The sequence below is a fragment of the Lepisosteus oculatus genome, chromosome 4, assembly GCF_040954835.1.
Source record: "Lepisosteus oculatus isolate fLepOcu1 chromosome 4, fLepOcu1.hap2, whole genome shotgun sequence".
In the NCBI taxonomy this organism is placed as follows: Eukaryota; Metazoa; Chordata; class Actinopteri; order Semionotiformes; family Lepisosteidae; genus Lepisosteus; species Lepisosteus oculatus.
This window is the reverse complement of record NC_090699.1, coordinates 55,579,170-55,594,052: the sequence shown is the minus strand read 5'-3', so window position 1 is coordinate 55,594,052 and position 14,883 is coordinate 55,579,170. Positions and strand designations below refer to the sequence as shown.

The window sequence follows — 14,883 nt, the reverse complement described above, 5'->3', positions numbered from 1 at the left end:
ACTCATTTATGTAAAAATTAACACTGGCCTCACATCTCTGGAGATGGTTTCTGCTTCCATAAATCTGACTTTCAAATATACACAATGAATGGTTGGGTTATGAACTCCAGAGCCTTCCATCTTCTTTAAGGATGAGATAAAGTGAGCAGCCCACCCAATTTATTCTACACAGGAGTGATAATGCCTTAATCGATTCTCTTGAGAAAGCCCACAGGGCTATTATAACCACTTTGGTCTAAGGCTGATTACTGGTGCAGGAGACCTCGGTAACTTGAGAGCCATTACACTGTTCACCGGTCTGTTACTTTCAGCACTCTCATGCTAATGAGACATTTATTTTCTTGTCCTTTCTGTTGCTTTTAGCTCCCAGCCAGTTTCTTAGGTATGTCTTCTCTGGACAACACGGTCAGGGGTTCAAATCTCAAGTGGGAAGCTGCTGATGTACCCTGGAACTAGATACTTCACTCAAAGAGCTCCAGTAAATGCCCTGTTGTATAACTATACTCTCCAGGCTGTCACTGTACATCTGGTTAAAGAAAGGAGTCAGTTTGTAGAAAAGCATAGTTCTTTTTTGTGCTAATTTTTATGTAGTGTATTAGAACAGAAAAAAGACTGAGGCTTCAGGGCTCTGTTTAGGTTTTATTTTGTAGTAATTTTATAACAAACCAATGCACAGGAGGGACATAGAAAGTATTTTTGAGATATTTTACCATTTACTTACAACTGCTGCTTGTGGACTGAATATACAGTCACAATAAAAAATACTTGGAATAGCAGGCAATGCCAAATTATATTAATAACACCCATTGTAAAGATAATAAAGGATATGTCCCATAATGTTAATATGTTGACTAGATAGATCTGTGATTACTAAGGCGGTTTTAGATGGGTCAGGATTTTAAAACTACCCTTAGCTACAAAGACGTAATTGTGGTTTAATACTTGCATGGCGTAAACATGTAACGCTGTTCATTGTAAGACCTAATCTTAAAGGACTATTTCTAACTAATCAGCAACACTGTTAAGCTGCTCATAGTCTTATTATTCCCAGAAATGGTGAACAGCTGATCAGTATTGCACAGTGACTATGCACTATGCAAAATATTCATTTTCAACTTGGTTAAGGCGTAATGCTGAACTGGCAAACTACCATTTTTTAATTTTGGAGCAGTTTTCAATTTTTGTCAAGTTTCAAAGGGTCCCAGTGAACATGGAGTCATATTATCAAGTGACCTAAGACCTAGTTATATAAGGTAAAGGCAGAAGTTTCCCACAAATGTGGAAAACATCATGGGAAACCTAACTGCACTATTTTGCTGATATGGTACATATACGTCTATCCTTTCCTTTTCAATACCTTACCACAGAGCCTTATGTTTATGGGCCTTAAGAAAATGGCTTTTATATGACTCAGTGCTCTGAAGACCAATGTAGAAGAATGTTTAAAAATAACGATGAAGGTTGAGCCTCTAAACAAGTGTTCATTATATGCCTTCATTCATTATCCCATCTCTACTTTCTAGCTGTCTTACTGATTCCTTCCTGCATCGATCTGATATTTTTGAAGGTTGTACAAGAAGGCAAAATGCTTTGTCTCAGAAAGGCAGTTTCTCACCCTTAACCTGCAAAATATATTTTTTGTTCAGCTGTGCTAGTTCAGACTGACCTTGGCTCCACGCATCGTCGGTCTCTGCTTTCTTCGAGGCTCAGTTCCATTTTCACATATTCCATTGCAAAGAGACTTTTGAATTTAATTTTCAGTGCTTTTTTTTATAGTTTAATTCTGTAATTTACTTTAAACAGAAATAACTGTTGTTTCCTCACCCAAATAATTTATTCGGCTGACTGAGTAATGCTAGAAGTACAATATTTTCTTTCTGACAGTTGGGTTACTATATCAGTACTCAGTACTAGATTAAATTACTCGAAGGGCCTACTGGAATACATTCAAGTAGGGAACTGCGTCAGCATGTGTAGGTTGCAAAGGAACAAGTAAAGATTAATTCCATGCTGGAAAGAGAAGAAAGGAAACCAAAGCCAAAACGTTGTTTCCTTTCTTCTCTTTTCAGCATGGAATAAATCTTTACTCGATCCTACCGGAATACATGTCGGACCAATCAAAACTAATACAGGCATTTTGCAAGGATACAAGGAGCTTTTAAAACAACACATGATGCCATGTGGGCAAACATGCCAAAGCAGTGAAAGAAATCACTACTACTGTGTTTATATATATATATGGATTTCCAATGTACAGTATACATTTACCTATTCCAAAACTTGTACATGACCAAGAACAACCTTGAGAACCTTCATAATCTTATCTGCTGCATGAACCTTGGGACATTCACATTTGACTACTGACCTTGCATGCGGTGCTCAAAGATTACAATGTCTTTGGTTAATTCACTGGCCTCCCACCTCGGCAGGTTTATCATCAAATCCCACTGAGATCACAAGGCAAAGCTCAAAATCTCCATGACCTCCAGGATCAGACAACGTCAGACAATGTGAGGAAACAAAAGGAGGAAGAGTTATAAAAGCAGACAATACTTAAAACACACTTGTCACCTTTGCTGGTTATCCTTCTATAGGAGGGAGGTTTGAAGAAAAGGAAGACAGGCAGTGGGGATTAACATTGCACTGTAGGTTCTGTCCACTTCACCAGCTCTATGGGAATGTGAACAACTTCAAGGCCATTCAAAATGCAAGAAAATAGTAAACTGGAGGTTCACCTGATACAAACCACAGGTGTTAATACACACAGGATATGGCTCATCTCAGTCCTGCAAATTGTCTTCATGCACCATTAGAAAAACAGCAAACAAGTATGACTGTTCAGTGAGTTCACAATCATGGCAAGTAACCACTGCACTCCTGATGAGTCTGGCAATATTCTGCATTTGTAAAAAAAAATCAGTTTTCCATACTTTCAAATCATTTTAACATTTAGCTTCTGCTATCACTTCATTGAAATTGTACCAGTTACATTTTAATAGCTCATTAAAGCACAGAGTTAAGTGGCAATTTGAAACAAATGCCTATGTTAAGCAGGTTGCAGTTGGTGGATTTCTACAGTGCAATTAAGTAAGGAGCTCACCCACAACTGTGCTACATGCCAAGCCACCGAGGCACTTACTGTATTGTGAAAAACTGCTAACCACAGGATCTCCCACATTAAATACACTAACACCATTCAATTCAACCATTTCTAAACTTCGCTCTGACTGTGTGCTTTGGGCTTATTTGATAATCATGGGCAGGCTATATAGTTCAATTCTCCACATTAACTTGAAGAAACAAATTTTGGTCTGAAAAAATATTTGAAGTAAAATGTGCAGACTTCATTCAAAAATTAGAGATGAGATACATTCTGCTGGAATAGCAAGTTAAAGTCTTTATATCAGAAGGATCTTGCTGCTCTTAACAAAAACTGCTGGATAAGCCTTTTTTCACTTTCACCTGTTTCAGACCAGGCAAAGAAAGGTTAGATTGGAAGTAAACAATTAATTCAGCGATACAATTCGGAGATAACATGAGAAACAAAAACTCACTGGCCATTGAGAACTGAATCCTGCATGTGCACTAGAAAACTAGTTTTTGTCATCAAATCCACAACTGATTCATCTAGTCCATCACCTTTGTGATCCAACTAATCCAAAACTCAGATACAGGCCAGGGAGGGTGTGATGTGGCAGAGAGCTCTCTTCTAATGCAGTCCAATCAAGTCAGTAATAAACACACATAAATAGGAATGGCAAAGCATCAGCTCAAAAATCAATTAAATACAAGTGTTTAATGTAAGAGACGTATTAAAATACAGAACGTACACCGGGGTGCATTATGCTCTGCCTTTAACACTCATACAGACCTCTATTATAGTGCAATTTGTCAAAATCATATTTGCAATTGAATGTTTCCAGTTCTGTATGTGATAAATCACCACTTTTGTACAGGGCAATCCATAGCCCAGCACCTCTGTCATAGGCTCTCAAATTTCTTCTACTTTACACAAATCAGTTTTTCCTAACTTTGTGCACTAAATAGGAGTAAAAATTTGGAATAGTGATGCTGGTCTTAGTGACTCAAATATACATAGACGTTCTAGAGGTTAATTTAATAAATATTACACTTAATTGCCTACCAGTTCAAAACTGGTAGTTAAACTAGCACACAGTGCACATTTATGTGCCACCTGTTTCAACCTGTATTATTGTGGTAAGATTACATCCTGACTCTGCCTCCAAAAAGCATCTTAAAGAAAGCATTAATAATTATCTTTAATTATATGCACATACCAATTAAGTTACCGCTAATTTATTCATATGCAAAATAAGACTTTTTCTTGAAGATTGTATTAACCTGAACTCATTCTAGAATTTGTTCACGAGCTGTCATTTACTTTATAAGTAAATCTCTGACAAATTGACAAATGGGCAATGAAGACAAGAATCCATACTGAGCCGATCCATATACAAAATATATTCCTTATGTTTTCAAGTCTGAAAAAATTAAATATGTTGTATATTTGTCTCTCCGTCAATGTAACGTCACATAACTAGCACGAAGACCTACAGATAGATGAAAGCAACTTCCTGGGGTGCTGAATCGCACAATGCTTGCTTCACCAACACTTCCTCTCCGACCATAGAACAGGCAACTGTTTTTTATCACTGTGTAACAAAAAAGACATCCATCTCTCTCTGATGACTGTTTCTTTTGAAGGAATTCATATTTCGCGATGAAAGACACTAAAGCTTTTACACACAAGAAAAGCTGTCAAGTCATCTGAATACTGTCTTGACAGGAAGCTACCACAACCACGACACTCTCCTAGCCTTGATATGTCAGCCAGCTGGAATGCAGAAAAGGCCCAATATATCTTCTATGTGACAGACATATTTGATCAGCATTATTTTAAAGGTGGTTACTTTAACTGTAAAATTGAATGTACATAAAATTCCACACAGAGGTTTCTTTGCAGTATCAGGACTATGAGGTATGGGATTTATGATACCTGCGTGTTAACATTTAATACTACTTCATAAATATTTGTGCACTCCACTTGCTTGGTAACCATATTAGGGCAGATATACACAGGGCAGGCTTAAATATACGGTACACGTACAAATCATTCAGAATTCCATTTTGCAATCCTGTTGGAAATTTACACAGCGTTTTCGGCTTTAAAACATGCCAATGTCTTACAATTAAGCAATTAGAAAAAAAATACATGAAAACATTCCTTTTCGGTATTCAAATGGGAACTTATTGTAAAAAACCACATCCTGCCTCAACAAAGAAACTAGACTGATCTACCAGTAACTACATAGTTGTGTTAAAGGTGTGCTGGTTAATTAAAAGAGGCAGTGAATTTGAACTCATTATAAACATTAATCCCTGGCATACTGTAGAAACATACTGTAGAGAAAGGCATTTCAGAACAGAAATACTTGCTCTCACTCACTTGTTACTGTTGCTCATTTCTCACTGATTCAACTGCTACTTTAAACTCACAGGCTGAAAAACGTGTGATGGATTAAAGCAACAGTAATAATATACAGTATAAGAATTGTTGGGTTTAGTAATGGATATTAAGTTTACATATACATTATTAAAGAATGAATCCTTCATTACATTAGTAATATGGGAATGTCCTATCCTGTAATACAGTTATTCAATTCTGCACCAGATGCAGGCTAAGTTTCTGACAGGGACAGGTAAAGGTTTATTCCAGGCTGAAAAGAGAGACATTTACAGCTGCGAAGCCTTCTACAGGTGTCACATAGCTACTGTACCTACTTACGTTTCTGATAGCAAAGTGGCAGAATTACAAATCTGTAAAAGTAAGAACACAGTCCCTTTCCAACATCAGGATCCTCAATAATTCAGAATCACTTTCACAGAATGGAGAACGTCATGTGCATGTAACTTACCAAGATACTGTACTCAAGTCCAAATCTGCTTTGAGGACACACCACAACATGTAAATATATCCTCTGTGCAAAATCCCTAAGGGTAATTTATTTTTGATATTGTAGCCCTAAGGCTTGATCTTTAACAGAATTGTAATTTATCATTTACTATGTGTGTCTGCAAAGTAAATCCACTAGAGCTGTAGAGTAAATACTCCACAGAGCTGAATGATCTTGCTACCTTCACAAACCAATTTAAACTTGTATACACCAGCATGCAACATCCCTGAAGAATTGCACTACCACAGTGACTGGGTTTCAAAGGAAATATACTACCAAATCATCAAATTGCAATTTGAAAAGAGGCAAAATGCTGTGCTAACACAATACAGTATTAAGACGTCCCACACCAGCACCTTCTTAACAAACACTTAACTGAAATTATACTTATCGGATATGATTCTTACCTTGTAGTTTCTGGTCATTTCGGGAACAGAGCCTGACAGGGCCTCTTGCGTATTTACAGTTTGAGTCAAGCCATGTTTTAATAAGGAGAGTGTCTGCAATCAGTTATGCTTAGGAGAGATCACATAGAGTCCAAGATGTCTTAATGTGCACTTAAAGTCTTTTTGTGAAGGAGTTAATGGGTACTCAAAATTCAATGAGGCTTGAACAAGTCCAATAAGACAAAAACCTCTGGGAATCTAGTTCAAATCATTTTATAAAATATATTAATAAACAGCAGTAGGAATTATGATTCTGGGTTATTACTGCATTTTTCAAGCGTAAAGATCAATAATTCAGGCAGCGCACTTGAAAAATAGTAATGTAAGCAACAATCTGTCATTCAGACAGCAGATGAAACACAGCATATGTAGATGCAAAGCTCGTTTTTCAAACTAACTCCTTGTCCATTCACAAGCAATTCACAAAATCAATCACTTCTCATATGACTGGAATATTCCTGATCATGAGTGAGTTACAGATTATACATTGATTACTGATATGTCATCACTAGTTAAGAGTTTGGCCTCTGAAAACAAAAAAACTGAAAGGACCCAAAGGAATGGTTTAATCTTCACACAGGTTGTGACAAACATTTGACTTGTGCTGAAGATGTTACTGTAGGTTAATGAGGAGAAGATGTGCAAGAGGTACAGTAGGTTTAATGAAGTTGAAGTATCAAGTTCAAAATCATTCTGGCTCAAAGCAGTGACTGGTGTTTATTTGATAGTCTGTCAGAATACACTTTCCTACAGAAGATTATTATTTTTTGTATAAATGAGATAGTACTGCGTTTAAATGAGAAAATTATTATTGTGTTTAAGAGACAGTATTGTGTTTAAATGCAATCGTTAATTTGTGAACAATATAACCTACTATATTAATATCTTGTTAAGAGTAGATTTATACCTCCACTGCCGAAAACGTTGTGTTTTCATTCTTCTTTTTTTCAGCATGGAATAAACCTATTACTTGCTCCATTGCAGCCTACGCATGCTGACACAGCTACCCACCTGATTTATACCTATTGTTGGCTAACTGTTACTGTTACGGAATGCAAGATATAAATTTAAAACAACAGTTTTCGCAAATTAGTTATTGCGTTTAAATGCAATACTATCTTGTATAAACGTAAAAAATATTTTTTTCTCCGTGGCGCTAATGAACTGCCGTACTTTCCTTGCAATTGCAGCTCTAGCGCTCCTGAATAACTTCATGTCTTATCAGAAGCACAGCTAGACAAGAGCAATACTGTTCTACGTCATTGTGTTGCTTAAGATTCAACCAGTAGCAAACAAAAAGATTCAAGAAAAAGCATTCTTGAGTATGACAGAGTGAACAAACCTAATTGCTCACAAAACTACAACATTACACAATCAGAGTTTAATATACGGGGCCTTGCATCCAGTCTTTGAAATGCCCCCGTACTCAGTAGAAGTTTAGGGACAAACATTATGTAGGGCATTAGTTTATTTTTGGAATTCCCCAAAGTTCAAGGTTACCAACAGTAAAAGGTCTCCTAACCCTCAGTTCTTTTCTATAAGGTATCATCCTGAGATGAATGTTAAAGCGATCATATAAAGATCATTCTGAGATGAACAAAATGATCACAAACCTGCTACAGAAAATTCAAGATTCCGCATGTCAATATGATAAACCTGAGGTGTAGTGATGGGAGCCAGATGTCTTATAATCTGAGTCTACGAGGGGGAGGGGGGGGCAACTTTAAAAATAGACTTTCTCATTAACCCACTAGGCCATTTCAAAGTGACCTAGTGCCGGTCATATTAACTGGGTTAGCATGTCCTCTGTGATTAACACTATTTCACCGGTGTGAAGGGATAAATCAAAAAGATGGCATAATTCACAACCAGTAAAGCAGTTTCACAGACAATCCCCTCCCCCTAGCCATGTAATAAAAGGCTTCTTAGCAGAGTGTTAATCCAGACATCGGAAATGGGATCCCTGTCTAACAATGAACGCTGTTAATACTACACCCTCCTGCAAGCGAAACATGATAATTAGGTAAAGACAAACTTTCATGCCCCTAGGCTCTCTAGTAATCAACCCTGGAGGCTTGCAGGTGAGCAGTAAATAAAGACAACGAGTCAGCCATTAGCATCAGTAAAGGCGGACAGGAGTTGTACTATGGTACTGAACTATGTAGGCATGTCCCAGACCAGATTAAACCATGTGGCAGCCTCCCAACGTCTATAAAACCCCTACTGTCGTGCTGTCCTTAGCTTCTTTCACATTGCCTCTCCTAAAGGAGGTGGAAAATGCCAAACAAGAGGATCCAAAATAACACTGCGAATGCAAACTCAAGCAATCCAAGTTTTCACAGCCTGTTAGAAAGACCTTCAGACATGCCTACCTCCATCTGACCTCTCTGGACTGAACCTGTTTTTATTTTTAGCTGTTTGCTGGCAGGTGGGAAGGAGTGATCATGAAAAAGAGCAAATAAAGCAAAACAAAAACAACCCACTACAGGTGGTGGAGTTCTTGCAGAACAAAAAGAAATGGTGAAGTATTCTGGTTACAGCTAATGCACTGCAAATTAGGCATTACATCTATGCTGTACTTCACAGTTCAACAAGTTACTGCACTGAACTCAAAAAGTCACACTGTACTGCAAAGTATTGTGCAAAAATAATTACTAGGAACATTAGGTGGTGTAGAACAAATAGTTATGAGCAATGCTTGGGCAGTACTAAAACTACAGAAAAGGACTACTCAATCCAGTAGACACTAGATTAAAATAAGGTCCTCTTTTAGCCTGCATAGTTTATAGCTCATAAATGTAGAAGCAGAAACAAGAAATTCAATTTCTTACTCATCACTGGCAATCGTAGTAAGGCTCTTCACAAACGTGTTACAATAATATCCGGACCCTCTGCTCCTACAATAGCCTAACTACCCTCAAGCCAGAAGCTTTACACTGTTTAAGAGAAACTTGGAAAGATTTAATACCAGAATAGATATTCAATCAAGAAAATGCTAAGAGACAGCAAATGAATAGTCGTTTTACAACACATACCTTCAGTCTCAACCAATAGCGAAGACGTCTTCGTAGAGAAGGAAATATAGATGTACATTTAATCCAAATGATTCTCCAGCGCTTTCCTTAATTTAATATACACATATTCTGTACAGTGCAGGCTATAATCAGATGTGTATATTCCTTAGGAGTACCACGGTAAAAGGGATCAATATTCTGAGTAAGTTTGTCTCAACACTTCATCGGTTTGCAGAATATTATTATTTCTCCACACCGAGAGGAAGAGAAAAAAAAATGCTTCAATCCAAAACCACGACCATCACTGCTGAAATCCGCAAAAGGATGAAATTCTGAACGAAGAAGAGTCTTGTCGATGGATAAAAATACCGAGACTTAGAACACTCTCTCGCATCGCCAAAGTCCGGCAAAAAATAAGTGAAGCACTTATCCTCCAGAGGAAAACGTGACATACAAAAAGCAAGAAACTATTTTAAGGTGAATGAAATTTTGCAACAGTTAATATCCGATACGTGCACACCTCCTCATACTTGTCCACTGTATCATCACATCACAGTACGAGGCAACACCTCTCCCGAAAATTAGATGAGATTAGTTTAAATTCATTCAAAAATACATATGTCGCTGATAAATATAAACCCCAGTTTCTTCTTTCCTCGTAATACTCTGTTCTTAAAGTTACATGAAAAAGTGAAAACATGAGTTTTTTTTTTACTGCGGCTGTACATATACTTGTACAAATATTAATTAAAAAAAGAACAAGGGGTGCTTATACTTTAAGTAAAACAAAGTTAAACAAAATGTTTCAACATAAACTTTGTGCGTTATCGCATCAAATCAAAACATTTAACCGTCAATAAAGTCACAGGAGGCTGCGCTGTTCTTTCTCCACGTAATTAACAGATAAATAGCGCAGCCAATTAGCGCTCGCCCGATCGTTAAATATAAAAAGCTCCATGAACCCATCTATTTCTGTAATAGATCTTATTTTTTTCATTACATGAAAAGGACAGAGACATAATCACTCAGGCAAGGGGCAGCTGTTTCGAGACCGATCCGCTGCGGGGACGGCGGACAATAATTAATAAGGCCAGAACCGATGCATTATTCTAAAAAAACAAGTTACAAAGACGACAACATCATTTAAGCGTTTGATCCTGAGTCACATCTATTAATTGAAGCTGACACAGGTTGACTACCCCCCCCCCCCCAAGTCCCGCTTTGCCTGTGTGTTGCCTAGGTGTTATTTTATTAAGGTCGGACTAAGTACGTGGTTATAGACAGCACCACCAACCCCCCCGCTCCCGTGCATACCAGACATCTTGAAGCCACTGATCCCAACCGTGCATTTCTAATTTGGCTCGTCAATGAAAACAGGTACGGTAATTTGAAATTGACACTTACAGGAGCGTTGAGCGGATTGTACTGGTGATGGCTCATTCCTCCCGATGGAGCACTCCCACGATGACGTCAGGAAGTGCGTTTCCACGTCGGACGTGGTGGAGCGAGGGGAGGGGTCAGCCGTGTAGTGTGATGTGTCGCACTGACTTCAGTCCGACAGTGGCTGAAGCAGCCGAGCGCTAGGTTTGACTGGCGCGCTGGTATTCCACGCAAGTTTCCATTCACTACCATTATACAGCTCTAGAAGAGGTTCTTAAAACTTTGTGGTAGGAGGTGCCCTCTTCACAAAGAAGTTCTCAATAAGGACCCCGCTTTAAAGGTCAAAATACGATTTATAATTACTGTTATGCAAGAATAAAAAAAGTCAGAAATGGAAGGGCAAGACTCCAGTTAAATCACCAGTTTTTGGTTCTGAACCCTTGCTATATCTCTGTCAAGTATACAGTACCATCACGTTGTGCTACAGACGAGATCCACAGCCACAAACAGAACGTGACTGTTGTCTTTTACTCTCTGATCTATGCAGTTTTACTCGTTTTTGCATTATGTCATTCACCAGCGTTATGTTAAATGAAAGCAATATTATGTTAAACACAGTGAAACTGTCAAGTTGTTTTCAAAATATGCCTGCTGACCTGTTGTTTATGTTTTAAACAACAAAATGAAAGTTTGTATCGTTTACATTTCCTCGTCTGGCAGGCCCTCCGTTGTGAGTAGCATTTAATTGTTTTGAAATGTACATCTGTATAAAAACGGGGGGTTTTTACACATTGTTATTTTACAGATTTTCCATAAGAATATTTTATCCAAATGAAAAAAAAGTTTCCTTTGTGTAATTACAATTGCAGTTTTGTGTTTTATGTTTGGAGTAGAAATTAAAAGCAACCACAGATATCAAATGAAAATCCTGAAACACTGGCTATTATTGGCCTTTTATTTCACAAGAAAATACTATCTTTGGAGCTCAGTGCCATTATTCACATTAAAAAGATGCATGAAGGGAGAGTGCTTTTGGATGTCAGACAATCAGAACTGTTTAGACCTGTGCTGATTCAACATAATTAAATGGTGGCCACAACCACAAAATAATTATGGCTTGTGTTTCCTAAAGCAACTCAAGTAATTCTAGTTCTGAAGAGCAATAGAAAGAGTAGTCTTAAATAGAGGTACTAAATTCAGCTCTGTCACAATAAAACAATGTAATTTATTAAATGTTATTGAATCAGTCAATAACCTTGTGTAGAATAATGAGGTAATTAACACTGAGATATTGTTCATATCCATTTCATAGTCCTTAACAAACCTCATAATTCTGCCTTTAAAAGATTATGGACATTTAAGTGATCTGCTAGTAGTTTTGAATTAGCAATATGTTTGTGAAACTATGTAGGCCATGTGCACAATATAATATAACAGATCCCTTTATTATTATTCAATGACACATTGAATTGCTGCCTCACAGTGCTGGGGCCTTTGGGTTAATTCCTAGGGGTGCTATCTGCATGGAGTGTGTATGTTCTGTATTTGCATGGGTTTCCAAACACATACAGGTAGCTTAATTGGCTTCTGAGAAAATTTGCCCTTGTGTGAGCGTGTTTGTGTCTGTTCTCTACAATGGAATGGTGCGCCATCCAGGATGTATCCTGCTTTGCACTTGTTCCTTGTTGAGATATGCTCTTACTTCCCAGTGACCCTGTATGGGATAAAGCAGTTAGAAAATGGATGGATAACTCGCACTTCACTTCACATATGTTATCTATATGATAAAATACCTGCATGGTAAAATACAATGTTTTTAACACTTGATTGGCAAACATCATAGTGGTATTCAGACTGTGGATATGAAAAATCCTGTGACTGGTCTTTTTATGGAAGTCACACATAATATCCGTCATTAAAATATGTAGGTATTTTGAACATACAGTACAGATTCCTAGGAAGGACTGAGGTGTTCTTGATTACTTTGTTACTCAGGAGAGAGACGTCTGGGCTCAGTGTTTACAATACTATCTGTTGCACAGCACCAAAGAGGTCTTAATGAAGACTTTGATATTAACGCCTTTCTGCATCCTGAGATTGTTGTGCTTATATTTACTGTATATATTTTCATATGGTGGTTCTTGGATCTTCTATATGACTTGAAAATAATGTTAAACACTTTCACACTGTTCTGACAAGTATATATTTGTTATGTATCCAATGATGTTTCAATTTTAATATTTATACAATTAAGTGGTAATTACACACATTTTGTTTAACATTTTTGTTGAAGAAAATGTGTATATCATATTTTTACGTGGCAGTCTGAGTTTGTAATCAGCTCTTAACGAACTGATGTGTCCTAAACATTTGTAACATTTGATTTATATCCCGCTAAGATTGATTATGTCTGGTTTATCCAACACTCATGTATTAATATTTTATTGATTTATCCACCTGTTATTTTAAAAAGCTCAAATACAAAAGTCATTTTCATTCTTTATCTGTATCCTAGGGAGGATCTTCAGCCATTTGACACATTACAACTTTGCTTGTGTGATATGCCAATATTTGCTGAAAGAAATGGAGCATTAAAAAAGTGTGGGTATTTTTCTTCTCCTTCAGTAATACTAAAAGCCATAAATCAGTATAAAAATTGACACTAACTAGCTGACTCCAGGGTAATGATTGTTCAACAACGAATGAAAAGCAAACAAGGATGAGATACTCGTACAAATACATAGGTTTTTTACACTGTGATGAATCAAGGTCCAGCAAAGTTGCTCATATCTAAAAAAAGTAAATGAATCAAAACTGTAACCTGACATGCTCTGGACTTCCCAGGTGTACCTTTTAACAATATCACACACGTTAAATACCATTTAATTTACCATCTGCTCAAAGAGTTCTCAAGATCTAAAAGTCAAAACTCCCTTTCATGACTTAGCAAACCTTCAGTATAGGATAGACCAGGTACATTTCATTACAATGGAAGTGACTGTTCTGCAGTTCACCATTTATATCAAAGGCAAAGCACGGTATGTGTCCTTACATGTGGTACTCGGCATTTCTCCCAAGTATCCTCAATCACCCCAGAGGCGAATACTGCTGTGAACTTAAATATGATGTGGACTGACCCGTTAAATTAAAATTCTTCAGAATAACCAGAAATGCTTGTGTCGTGGTTATTGCCATCTGCATGGCCTAAAACACAGAGCATGACAACTTCATAAGATTCTGCATGATACAATAATAGAAAACCCTAGGTGCTACTGGGATATACTGAAAAACAAATTTTATTTATTTTAAAAATAATTTTATTTTTCTGGTTGTCCTGTTCTACAACTTTTCTCATGATTTATTGCTGATGCTTCTGCTTAGATCTTGAACAAAATGTATTAACGACTTGTTGAAATCACCAAATTATTTTGCTTTTGCAATCCCGCCCCAATTTTAAAGATGACTATAATCCTCACACCAGAGGCAGGAACCAGACACCCTGTTCATAAAAACATTGTGTGTCAGAGCTTCTTGCTATTTTGCACACAGAGTTCTATAGCTTGTGCAGAAGAGTTTATTCCAGTTACTTCTTTTCAATGTCCCAGATGGGACATTTGCTTCACAGGCAGGTAAAGGACATAACACAATACATAATATATTGAAAATGAATCCATTAAGTAATAAGAGACATACATGTATGATGAGACAGAAAAAAAACTATAAATAAGAGTAAACTTGGTTCTGTTCCATTTGAATCTAAGCAGTCTAAATGGATACCCAGATGGAAGGAGCTCAAATTCATTGTGCAAGGTGTAGCCATGACAGTCAGTGATTATACTGGCCTTCTGCCCTATTTATTTGACATTGATGTTTGAAAGCTGTTGCTGTTATGCACAAATAATTTTGCTGGCTACCTTCACAATCCTGCTCACTTAGTTTTTATTCTGTGTATTAAGGTAACCAAACCTGGCTACTGCAGTGAATGTCAGGACAGATTCAATGAAATTTCAGTAGAAATACTGTAAGTTCCTGTTGTAGTACACAGAGTTAAAAGAACAGAGTTTTCTT

General features: G+C 37.2%; 1 protein-coding gene across 7 annotated transcripts in view; it reads right to left on the bottom strand.

Annotated features, from left to right (window-relative positions):
* The window catches only part of tmcc1a (transmembrane and coiled-coil domain family 1a), a 108,175-nt gene extending 97,281 nt beyond the window's left edge, over positions 1-10,894 (bottom strand). For 2 of the 7 annotated variants that reach the window (XM_015347959.2, XM_069189373.1), the window contains exons 1-2: positions 6,383-9,449; positions 2,366-2,483 (exon numbers count right to left, since the gene is read on the bottom strand). The gene's annotated coding sequence lies outside the window, so the exon portion shown is untranslated. Of the gene's footprint in view, positions 1-2,365; positions 2,484-6,382; positions 9,450-10,839 lie in introns of those variants that run through there. The other 5 variants (XM_069189371.1, XM_069189375.1, XM_069189372.1 and 2 more) reach the window with 4 other exon arrangements.
* Between the last annotated feature and the right edge of the window lie 3,989 nt (positions 10,895-14,883).